We start from the raw sequence: 13,153 nt of genomic DNA, 5'->3' as shown, positions 1-13,153 counted from the left end.
CAGGCGGTGGATACTGTGTTTGGGGATCACCAAGATCCGAGCTATCTTCGACATGTGTTCCGGGGCGTCTTGGGCCAATTTAGACAAGATATCCGCATCGGCGTTATCCAATCGGGGAATGTGTCGGACGGTGTACCCCCGGAACTGTGCAAGCTTCTCCATGGCGAGGTCTCGGTATAACTGTAGGCGTTCTCCGTTGACCTCATAATCTCCGAGAACTTGCCCGACCACGAGCGCAGAATCGGTTTGGGCTCGGATGTATTCAGCCCCCAAGTCCCGAGCGCACTGCAAGCCATTCACAAATGCTTCATATTCGGCTTCGTTGTTGGTCGGGTGGAACTGATACATCAGAGCGAAATACACCTTGAAACCTTCTGGGCTCGTGACCACTACTCCTCCGCCCGCTCCTTTTTTGCTACTTGACCCGTCAGTAGCTAGCGACCACCACTCGGCCTCGGGATCCTCAACCTCGGGGGTCGGGTATCCCGGGCGGTGCACTCGACCAAGAAATCTGCCAGAGCCTGACCTTTGATTGCTGGTCTCGGTCGGTATTCGATCGCGTACTGGGTCAGCATTAACGCCCATTTGACTAGGCGACCGGATGAGGAGGCGGTGCGAAGGACTGGTCCGATCGGCTGATCGGTCAACACGCGAACCGCTCGACCCTGGAAGTAGGGAGCCAACTTCTTCGCGGCGGTATAGAGGGCGTAGACGACCTTCTCCAACCGGGAGTACCGGAGCTCGGGACCATGTAGCGCGTGGCTTACATAGTACACCGGTCGCTGGACCCCTTCCGGATCGGTTCGGCACAACACTGCGCTTACTGCACGATCGGAGACGGCGAGGTACATGTCTAGCTCTTCTCCGAGCTCAGGCTTTGAGAGCACAATAGGTGACATGAGGTACTCCTTCAGCTCATCGAAAGCTGCTCGGCACTCTTCGTCCCAGACGAACCCATTAACTTTTCGCAATACCTTGAAGAAAGGTAAAGCACGCTCGGCTAACTTGGAGAGGAACCGGCTGAGGGCTGCCAACCGACCGGTCAATTGCTGGACCTCCCGAACGGTAGACGGTGGTTGCATGTCCAGAATCGCTTTAACTTTGGCCGGGTTGGGCTCAATTCCTCTCTTGGTCATCATGTAGCCGAGGAACTTGCCGGTCTGAACCGCGAATGTACACTTGGTCGGGTTCAGCCGCAACTGGTACTTCCTCATGATCTGGAAGCACTCCCGGAGGTCTCGAGTGTGGTCGGATCGGTCCCGACTCTTGACCAGCATATCGTCAATATAAGCCTCCATCGTTCGGCCTAATAGATCGGCGAAGAGCATATTGACCATTCTCTGATAGGTCGCTCCTGCATTCCGGAGGCCGAACGGCATCACTCGGTAACAATACAGCCCGTCCGGGGTTACGAAGGCTGTCTTGCTCTCGTCTTCATGGTGCATCATTATTTGGTGATATCCCTTGAAGGCATCCATGAAGCTCATCAACTCGGCTCCGGCCGTCTCGTCGACCATTTGATGAATGCTCGGTAGAGGATAAGGGTCGAGCGGACAGGCCTTGTTAAGGTCCGTGAAGTCTATGCACATCCTCCAAGCTGGGGGCTTTGGAACTAGAACAATGTTTGCCACCCACTCGGGGTAGATAACCGGGCGAATGTGCTCGATCGCCGCCATTTTCTTGACCTCCTCTCTGACAAACTCGCGGCGATCGGAAGATAGGTGTCGTGTCTTCTGCACGACCGGTTTCGCTGCGGGATCGACGGCTAGCTTATGGCAAATGACCGATCGATCGATCCCGGGCATGTCTTCGGGTCCCCACGCAAAAATATCAGCATACTCCCTGAGTATGCTCAGAACCGCCGCTCGGAGCTCGGGGGTTAGGGCCCGGCCAATTTTAATTTTCCTATCCGGGCGGTCCTCGGATAGGGGAACTTCTTCTATCTCTTCGGAAGGTTCGGGTTGCTCCTTCCGTTCTTTGGCCTCCTCTTTGGCTATAGTGTTCACCCGGGAAGACGGACCGGAATCGCGTCTGTTGACCGCTCGGGTGTAGCACTTCCGGGCGGACTGGACATCGCCACGGACCACGCCGACCCCATTGGGGGTGGGGAATTTCATGCAGAGATGGGGCATGGAAATTATCCCACCGATCTTCATGATGGCGGGTTGGCCTAGGATGATGTTGTGGACGCAATGGAGGTTGACCACAACGAACTCAAGCTCTGTCTTGATCGACTTCGGGGGGGCGCCGATCTCGACCGGGAGAGTGATTTTGCCTTCGGGGTAGATGAGGGCCCCGGTAAACCCCGACAGTGGTACACCGACCGGAGTCAGCTCCTGCCTGTCAAGGCCAAGCTTCTCGAATACGTCCAAGTATAGGACGTTCACACTGCTACCCGTGTCCACCATAACCCTCTGGACGTCCGTTCCCTTGACGTCGATTGTGACCACGAGCGCCTCCATGCCGTGGTCACTGCTGCTAGGTTGGTCTTCTAAGGTGAAGGTTATGGGCTCCATTTTTTGTCTTTTCCCGGTCTCTCGGGAATCCACAATCGCAACCGGGCAATTCGTCCTCGGCTGGGAAGCGTCTTCTAGGCCACCAAATATGACATGGATGGTGGGCTTGCCGACCGGGCGACTGCTGGTCGGAGGATCAGGGTCCCGTCGGTCATCGTGACGATCGTCCCCTCGATCGTCTCTTCGGTCCTGACCCGACCGATCGGAGCGGTGATGAGATCGCCTGTGATCCCTCCGATCGGTATTCCTCTTGCTTTCTTCTCTCTTCCCCACGCACTTGTCCAATTTTCCCAAATTGAGCAAATCTTCCAACAATTGGCGCAAGTGGGTACACTCCTCGGTATCATGCCCGGCGCATCGGTGGTAAGCACAGTGCTTACTCTTATCAGGGCCGTCTCGATCGGGATGGGGGAGTTTGATGAGGTTGCAAGATTGGGCGTACTGCATAGCCTCCGCGGCGGATCGGTTTAAGGCCGTAAACTCGCCAGGCCTGGTGCGGGATCGGGGATGATCATCTCCCGACCGATGCTCCGCCCGGCCGGCCGGTTTACGGGAAGAAGAGCCGACCTCCTGCAAGCGCTTGACGGCATTCGCCTCACCCGCGTTGGCGTAATCCGTGACCCTTCGGAGGGCCTCCTCGTATGTGGTCGGGGGGTGAAGGATGAAATCCTGGTATAGATACCCCGCCCGGAGGGAGATGTGAAGCATGTGAGTGGCGGTCGCATCATCCATGGGCTCGACCTCCCCGACCGCTGCTTTCCACTTGATGAGGAAGTCGGTCAAGCTTTCCCCTTTCGAGCTGCTTGGCCTTCTCGAGGTACATGTAAGACTTCCTCACCACTTTGGAAGTAATGAACTTCCGTACAAACTTGATCGCCAGGGTCTCAAATTTGTCGATCGACCCCGGGGGCAAGGTGCGGAACCACTCTGCTGCCCGACCGGTGAGGGTTGAGTAGAAGGCCCTGCACATCACGGCGTCTGAAACGCCCTTCAGCATCATGTTGCTGAAAAAATCGTTCACGTGAGCCTCAGGATCTGTCCGACCGTCGTAGCTCTTCTCTCCCGAGACCTTTAAGTCGAGCGGGTAAGGCTGAGCCATTACCGCTGCTGTGAAAGGCGTCTGGTGGAGGGTCGATCGGTCGGTCGGGGGTGCTGTAGGATACGCACTCCTGAGCTGCGCAACTTCAGCCTGGAGGTTGTAGAGCAATCCTCGGGTTTCGTTGAGCTCGGCGTTCTGGGCGGCTTGGGCTGTATCCCGAGCGCGTCGGCGTCGATGTGATCTCGACCCGCTGTACCCGGACGAGGCCTCATGGCTAGCTTCCTGCATTTGTAGATCCTCTTGCCTGGGATTCGGGCCCTGGGGTCCCAGACGCTGGCGCATCTCTGGTCGGAGACGATCGAAAGCTACCGCCCGGGCAACCTCCTCGGGGTCCTCCGCTTGAACGGCCTGAACTGGTGCCTCCATCGCATCAGCACCCCCCGACCCCAACCGCGAATGAGCCGAGCGTCGAGCCCGGGAAGTGGACTGACGCTGCGGCTCTACTTGTGCGGTCGGCTGTACTGGAGGGGCGGCGGCTGGAGCTGTATAGGCAGGCGTATATGGTGGATAGCCAACCGGGGAAGTGTAGCACATCGGTTGGCCTGGCCAAAACCCGTATGGTGGAGGTGGAACCGGATACGGGTACTGGGCGGGATACATCATCGGCTGCTGCTGGTATGGCAGACCGGGTGGTGGGTATCCCGGTTGTATATAATTCACCGGCTGCTGGGCGGCCGGGTACGTATTTGACGGATGTGGCGGTGAGAGATTGAGGTTGAGGTCCATCGTCTGACCCTGCTGCTGGGTAGCATAGTGGTCGGAGGAGCTCGCCGCATCCGCCTGGTCGTCGGCGAAGTTGTTGTGTGCCCACGGATACATGTTGGAAGAGAGACCGGGTGCTCGTCAAGACGTTGGCTCGTTGCACCGGTTCCCACAGACGGCGCCAAAATGATACTGCTAATTCTACGTAAGCAATATAAATAACACAAGACCAAGTAAAGCAAGTAATGTCTTTATTGATCAAGGTAGAGTTCCTAAGTACAATCTACTTGGTTGCTCTGAGTACCGACTGAGTGCGGTCGGGATTCTCTAATAACAACCTATCGATCGTCCAAAAGTCCTCTACACTGTAGCTACTGTGGGTACTTATAGCCGCGGCGCCGGAGACAAGCTTCCGGCCGTTCGGCATGCTCTCCACGTAGCCTCCACGCGTCCTCCTCCCGGGTGCCCTGCCTGTCGTCGTAGAAAGCCGCCACGTGTCTTTAGCCAGCTCTCTCGCCTAAGGACCACCGCTCGGGGTTCATAGCATCGCTCGGGCAACTCCCGGTCGGTCCCCGACCGGGTTCTCCTCAAGGAGCCCGACCTGTTACCTGCAAAGACATAGACAAAAGGACAAAGGCATCTCGGTTGTGGTGAAGCTGTGTCGGTCGGGATATTCCCTACCAGGTTCAAAAACCAATAATCGTTATTACTATAATAATTCTAATAATTATTATATAACAATAATAACGGAATAACCAATTTTCTTAATTGTGACCGAACAACATTTAATTATAATAATGATAATCATCATTATTATTAAATGTTACATAATATCATCATTATTACTATAAAAGTTTTGGATAAGCAAATTCAAATGAATTTCAAAATATGATTCTTAACATCATAATCCAAATCATCATGGCAAAACTGGAAAGGAAAACAATATTCAATTGCCAACATATGCATTTTCCAAAATTGTTATTCAAAATTACACTCCATAATTAAAAATATTATCGAATTATGACAAAGTTGCAAAATTATGAAATTGCAATGAATAGCCCCAATAATCACATAATATTATAACAATTAGGAGATTTAACATGGAAAAGCAATTGCTGAAACCGCAAGCCTTTAAAACATTTTCGGAAAATTTAAAACTTAATAAAATTAAAATCTGAAAATCATTAAAGCTGAAAAATATAATAACCAACATTTTCAATTTTAATGAACTGATATAAAGGCATAACTAAAAGCGGGTCTTGACTGCAACTTTATTGTCATTATTACCACAGCAAAATCACAATGCAAATTGAATGACTAGAAAACGTGTCAAACAATTACTTATGGTAACAAAAGTAATCAGCTTCAACTAACATTACTAATTACCATAACAATTCCAACAATTGTCAATCATCTTAAATATTACCGAAAATAAATCTTTAAATTATAGTAATATCAGGCTAATATTAAGCTGAAATTACCATTAATCTAAAATTATAAAATTAAGTAAATGGTAATATACAAAATAGCCATGTAATATTCACGAAAAATGAAAGCTAATTTGCAATCAAGAGATTCTGCATACATAATCGCCATTAATAACAATAAAACATTTCATACAAATACTGATAATTAATATCCCTTTAATTATTCCATTTTTCATTATAAAATCAATTAATTTTTGATAATTATAATCTAGAAAAGGAAATACAGGCCGATAATTACTCATAGAGAAAAGGGAGGAATTAATAGCAAAATTTAAATCTGCATTGCTCCAGCCTCTTGAGTCCAAAACGGAAGAAATTACACACAAAGCAATTAACTATCAAATTAAGGCAAACTTTGCATACCTCAATGGCGATACAATGATCCTTCCATGTACTGTCAACCGCCGGAAGACAACTCCAGCGAAGATAGCAGTAGGCTACAACGCCGTCGAACGCTGAACGTTGAACGCTGAGACCACGCCTGACTGCGTCGGTCTCTCCGAACCTCCGCCATTTGTAACAGCCATCATCGCCAAACTACGCCGCAACTATAAGGCAGATACTGGACGCAACGCCCAATGGCACTGCTCATCGCCAAGAAACCAAATATAGGTTGGCACTATTTGACTACAACACCGCTCCCAACGGTGCTAGTCGAAAAGCTCTAACAGCGCTCAGACGATGGACAAAGGCAGATCCGGTGTTCAAATATATATATATATATATATATATATATATATATATATATATTCTTCTCAACGTTTCTGCCCTGCGATATTCCTTATACAGGAAGCAAACGGCTCTACGGCCCTGCGATTAACACGGAGCGGAAGGCGACAAGGAGGATTGCCGTCGTCGCTACCTCCTTCACACTGGAGCGTCATGCTACCACCATCGTCACTGCCTCCCTCTGCCGGAACACGAACCAGGAGTGGTGATGATAGCTCTAACGGCTCAAGGTACCACCATTGTTGGTTTCTCGATCGTGTCACTCAACATCCATCAGAATGGGCGGCAGCAGGAACGATGCTTCGCCGACAATGATGGCAAAAAGGAATTCCGGCAAGTATAAATATTTAACACAAATAAAATGTTTTCGAAACAATTTTTTCAATAATAAACATATACAAAATGTATATACAGGAATGAATTGATGCATTTAATCATCTGCAAAGGAACACATTTGCATATGAATAATTTTTCAAAACAAAATTATATATGCATATGCAGTTACATACTTTATAGAATGTACAAATTATATTTATGAGTATATATGCAGTGAATTGAAAACTTGTATACATTAATGTATATATACTCTAAAAATGCAACAATTCTATTGGCAACGAGTATCCGTATAGCATATACATTTTATATACAAAACATATACACACTTGATACATATTTTCAAGGAAAAAACAGTAAAAATATATACTGCATATATATAACTCAAAATATGTATCTATCAAGTAATTTAAACAACTAGGCAGAGATTAAACAGGCTCTGATACCAAATGTTAGAATAAATATATAATCATATACTTGTAATGATCTAACCTCGTAGCGGAAGCGTAGGAATCAAGAAAAACTCCAGCCATAGTTGATACGTTTGGTGCATTGCATTGTAAATCTTCTAGTAGCAATTTCTGCATAGCAACAATGTCTCCCACTTGATCTCCAGACAGTATAGATGGTGTATTTCAGGTGTTCCGGAGCAGTGGCAGGGCCTACACTTTTATAGCCTTATATGCCATCAATATAGGCTTTGTAACGGAAAACGTTATTTCCGTTACAACATTAATGCTACCACTTAATAGTCATAAAGTGCTCATTAAACTTGCACCACATTTAAAGTGACTTAATGAAAATATTGTTTACAGATCAAAGTAAGGAAAAATCAACGTCAGAAAGAAAATTTGTCAGCAAGTTTGACTAGCGGATAGCGGTAGCGGATGGTATTAGCGATTAACGAATAGCGGATTGTATTAGCAGGTTTGACTAGCGGATTATATCAGCGGCTTGTAAAAAGATGTTTGGTTTAGATTAGCGATTAACATGTAAAATGAGCAAAAAGGTATACATATACATATTATAATAATAATAATAATCATATAATAATAATAATAATAATAATAATAATAATAATAACAAAAAAAAATGTGGGATTAGATCCCACATCGAAAGTCAAATAAAAAAAGGGGCGTTGGCTCCCTTATAAAAGGGAACTCAACGCCCCTTAAATTTTAATGTTAATTTCTTGCCCATCCGATGCCCATCCCACATCGGATGGGCAAGAATAGAGAAGCCTGAGGCTTCTTTATTAAAGAAGCCTCATGCTTCTCAAGTTGGAGGGTGTTTTGGGAAAGGAAAGTTCCTTTCCCAAAACGCCAACCCAACACGTTGATAAATGCAGCGTGTTGAAATTCAGCGGTTTGGAGCAATTCGTTGCTCCAAATCGCTGTTAACCAGTCAGTGAATTTGTCAAAATTTGGCGAATCCGCTACTAACTAAACATGGCCAATAGGTAGGCTGGATTGTGTTAGGCCATCACGTGAAAGTAACAATTAACAATACTTTTTTACTTTACAAGCATGTATTTATTTATTTATGGAAAAATGGCACTTTTCTCCATAAGTTATATAATTATAGCACTTTTCCTCCTGAATTATTTAAGTAGCTTTTTTCCTCCCTAAAATATTAAACGGACATATTTACCCTTAAAATAAATATTTCATTTATTTTTCTTCTCCAACAAATTATTACTATAATTTGATTCAAACCAAACATATACTATAGCAATCAAACCAAAATATTCCAATTACAATTTAGAATCAAAATGCGATATTTAGAGTTTATTAAAATCGCAAACCGGAATGGTCGGTTCATGTTCCGAACTAAAAAATAAAATACATTTATTGTTGAATTTAGACTATTTTAAAATAAAAAATAAAATAAAATTTTAAAATAAAGACGGTTCAAAATCGCGAACCGGATCCGGAATCGCCAGTTCATGATTCATGATCCAATTCGATTGTTATAGTGTCCAGTTCAGTTCGAACCGAATCGTGGTCATTGCTACATATACACAATAATTTGTTGGAGAAGTAAAATAAATAAAATGTTTATTTTAAGGGTAGAAATATCAATTTAATACAATTGAGGGGGCTAATGTACTTACATAAATAATTGAAGGGAAAAAAAATACTATAAGTATATAACTTAGGGGGGAAATTGTTATTTTCCTTTATTTATTTATTTATTTTGAAAACACTGGCTCTTTTCTGGAATATACCTTAAAGCCATTTAATTTATATACCTCCGTTCCTCCATTTCTTCCCCCGTACTCCCTTCTTGCAGACATCCAAGCTCAAGGTCTTCTCTTACTTCCTCCTTCACCCCTCTTGAGTTGTAATAGTGGGTAGCTTATATTTACATTGTGTTTTTGTGTGTCTTTGGTCTAGGTTCAGGTGGTAACTTTGCAGGAGATCGAGTTTATTAGGGAGATTTGCTTGGTTCAGGTATGGTTTATGGTTGCTCATTATGTGCCCTAAAGGTTTTAAATGCTTATTTTGTTCCTGTGTTGTTTTAATGCATGTTATTTTGGGGGTTTTAATATAGATGAAATAAGCTCAAATCTTGTGTTTATATTCTCATTTTGGTGTGGATTACACTGTAAAGTGTTATGAGCTAATCTGTTTTGCGTTTTTCGTCGCTGCTGTCGTCCAGAAAACCCTAGATCCGGGGATATTTGACTGTCTTCTCTATTTTAGAAGATCCGGGAAGATCCAGTTTCTACCTAGGAAATCCTAAGTTTCTCCTCTCTGGCTTTCTAGATTTTTTGACTGTCTAAGCCTCTCTGGTCTTGGGTTAGAAGCTCAACAAAGATGGCAGGTTTGCTAAGTTTTGGGATTTTTTGATTGATGTTTTTGGATCTATAATAAACAGATTACACTGTAAAGTGTTATGAGCTGATCTGTTGTTTTTCGTCGTCTCCACGCACTCTTCTCCGTCCGTTATATCCCAGTAAAGAATCTGTCTCTTTTAGTTTCTCCCTCCCTCCCTCCCTCCCTCTTCTCTCTCTTGTAACTTGCTAACAGTAGTCCTGTGGTCTACAAAGCGTTGAGGAGACAGCTCTTCTATCCTTAGCTTCAATTCGTTCTGGTCTTCTTTTTTTGAAAACATTCCTTCTGTTCTTCTAGATCAATGGATCCGATAATTATGTATCTCTGCCATGCCATGAGATTTTTACTATAATCTATGTGGGCTCTTCACTGCCAAAATGGAGTATTTTTTTTCCTCATTGGCATCATTCAAAGAAAAAAAAAAAAAAAGTGTCGTGGATTCTCTTTCCCAAAAAAATTCCTCACCATTTCCGCCCCGCCCGTTTCGATCCGTCCTAATAGAGTACTAGATATACTTTACTGCTATTTTTTTTATTTTTTTTTGAGAAAATTAAAGATTTATGACTTTTATGTAGTTTTTTGAAAATTTTTCCTCCTTAATCTGCATAATCTGTTTACATTTTGATATGTGAGTGTATGACTTATAATGAGTTATGAGTGTGTGACTTTTAATATGTATGACTTAGTTTTGGTTTTTCACTCTCTCTCTTTTTTTTTTTTTTTTTTTTTGGTAACTTGTTTGCAGAAAAATTTGTTTATGTGCAGAAAATCATATATGAAGCATACAAATAATATTTTTACATATTAAACTAAAGAAGTTTTATACCATTACTCTCTTAAACAAAAAGAATTTTATACTGTGCAGATAATATTCGATATACTTAGGTAGAATATACTTGATTAGCATATATCCAATTGTTAATGTCAACCAGATCATTCTCGCGCCGGAATCCAATCGCATCTCATTTCTTCATCTCTATCTCCTTCCTCAGCAATGGTAGACAATAACGTCTTTATCCCCATCATTGACCGTGACCATAACTTCAATATCCGTCCCATCATTGACCGTGCGTTGGAAAGGTATAATAATGGAACAATGGAGGAAGATGCAATGTCTCATTTGCGCAAATCCGTAGAGAAGTTAATTCTGTTAACCGTTCGTAAGTAAGTATCAATCCTTTCTCCTATCATCATATATAAATATATGTTTGTGTCAATTATGATTCACAAGTCTAAATACAATCATATATAAATACTAGTTTTACACCCTCACTGCACGAATGAGTTAATGACCAATGTTTATAATTAAATAAATATTTGAAAGTATATCAATCCGAGATTATATATGAGAAGTTCATACATAAATAATTTAATGTCGAATTTGTTTATTTAAATATGTAATAGTATATGGATATATTGTAATATATGAGATTCATTATTATTGTTACTAAACTTTACATATATAGAAGATTAGTGAATGAATCAATGGTACCAATCCTTTAGGTGTTTTGCTCAGTGTTCATTTAAGAAATTTCTAATTTAAGGAATTTAGATAAAGTAGTAAAAAATTTAAAATTTTAATTATAATGTAACCCAAAGATATTAGACGATTAGTAAATATGATGTAACCAAAGATCAAAATGCTAAAGAAAGTGTTTGGTATCAACAGTTTGAAGTAACAATTTGTTCCAAGCCACTGAAAATATAAACATTGTCATTTACAATATTTTTCACTTAGCGTTTTTTAGAATGATTTTTTCAAAATACTTTTATATTTAAAAATAAAAAAGTTTACTACAGAGTCATTTCGACTCCTAAAATAACAAGAGTCAGTTTCGTTGGTTCACTGCTTGTCCATCAACGAATAGGCAAGTTTAATTTTTTAAATTGGAGTCCTAAGGAGCTTCATGGCTCCCATGTCACTTTTTTCACCGATGTGAGAAAAGGTGTCAAAAGTAATTTGACTCCATATATATTTGTTTTTCTTAAATTTTATTTCTTTTATTAAATTATTATTATTATTATTATTATTATTATTATTATTATTATTATGTATACCTTTACGTCATTTACATATTAATCTAAACAATTAATTGTTTCAATTATCTTTTTACTCCGTTGATATGTTTGTGTCTATTATGATTTGTATGGATAAATGCAATGTGTGTACAGTGCTCTTGATAAGCTGGCGCAGGAAGAAGGGAAATTGGGAGTGGGCCCAACGAGAGTTTCTGTAGACCATGTGAAATATGCTTTGCAGTCTCTTGGCTTGGATGCTATGACTAGGAATGTAAGTTGATCTGTTTTTAAATTAATTATGTGAAATATGCTTAGTCTCTTGGCTTAATTGGATGCTATGACTAGGAATATAAGTTGTTCTGTTTATAAATTAATTATCATTATTCTAATTTAATGATGTTTTATTTGATCCTTGCAGCATTAGATTGGAAGAGTTTGCTGGGCTAAGATGCTATTGCTTGTTTTCAATGGCATGAATGATCTTTTTTGTATTTCCTCTTTATTTTGATCTTATTCTAGACGATATTACAAATCTAGCTATCCTAGTGAACTTATTGACATTAGCTTTATGTTTCGCGAATAGACCTGCCCTTGTGTTGTTCATTGCCGATCAAAGGCCTAGCTACTTGAACACTAATGACATGATTTGCTGCATTATGATTGATAGAGATCTACTATGAATTAATATAGCATTGCATTAAAAAAAAAATATAACGAAAATAAACAAACAGCAATGTTTGGTCTAAATGTTTTCCACCATATCTTGTGAGTGTCATTATCCTCTGCATTCATGTGTTACCTGTAAATTAGTTAGACAGCCTCATAGCCCCCACAAAAACCTTATAAAAAATTGCATTGACTGATGTAAGATTAAGTGCAAATTATAACAACATTATATTGCATAAAGAGGTACATGTTTTGCATAAATTAAATATAATGAGGAAGAAATTACTCGCACCTTTTTCTATACTCTGAAAGTAAAACTCATTTCACTTAAATCTTGACCAAGTGCACACAACAGTATCATATCATTCTTTTTTAAAAATATCTTTTTTTGTTACATTAGTCATCCAAATTCACGCTAAACTAAATGGAATGCTAAAATGGAGAAGGTAAATTACGAGTCATCCCGTTAATCCTAGGTTCCCAGACACTCTGTACAAGTCTACATCATCTCCTTTAATCGGTGAAGATCTACCGATGACCTCCTAAGTTGCCACTGCTACTAGTATAAGACTTTAAAGTGATCGATCAAAACAAGTGAGCTAATCCATCAGGCAAAACAATATAATTCTTGTCCTCATTCCAAAACCCCCCAACCAAACAGCATGGAGCCCGGGAAGATTAAGGAAGCCAACAAAATTGTGGGGATAGCTAGAAAGAACCACCTTACTCATTTTAATATTTCAACAAAGAAAGCACTAAGAGAGG

The 13,153-nt window shown here is 41.9% G+C and overlaps 1 long non-coding RNA gene across 4 annotated transcripts; it reads left to right on the top strand.

Moving 5' to 3' along the window:
- Positions 1-9,125: 9,125 nt before the first annotated feature.
- On the top strand, positions 9,126-12,386 carry LOC109158854. 4 transcript variants are annotated; one of them, XR_002050452.1, is made up of 5 exons: positions 9,126-9,173; positions 9,263-9,319; positions 10,696-10,867; positions 11,876-11,993; positions 12,141-12,386. It is a non-coding gene; the product is annotated as an uncharacterized LOC109158854 (long non-coding RNA). The 4 variants fall into 4 exon arrangements; XR_002050453.1 differs by having other exon boundaries at positions 10,636-10,867; XR_002050455.1 differs by having other exon boundaries at positions 9,149-9,173; positions 9,269-9,319; positions 10,636-10,867.
- Positions 12,387-13,153: the final 767 nt, after the last annotated feature.

This window comes from Ipomoea nil, unplaced genomic scaffold, assembly GCF_001879475.1.
Source record: "Ipomoea nil cultivar Tokyo-kokei standard unplaced genomic scaffold, Asagao_1.1 scaffold2826, whole genome shotgun sequence".
NCBI lineage: Eukaryota > Viridiplantae > Streptophyta > Magnoliopsida > Solanales > Convolvulaceae > Ipomoea > Ipomoea nil.
This window is presented reverse-complemented; position numbering and strand designations above follow the sequence as displayed.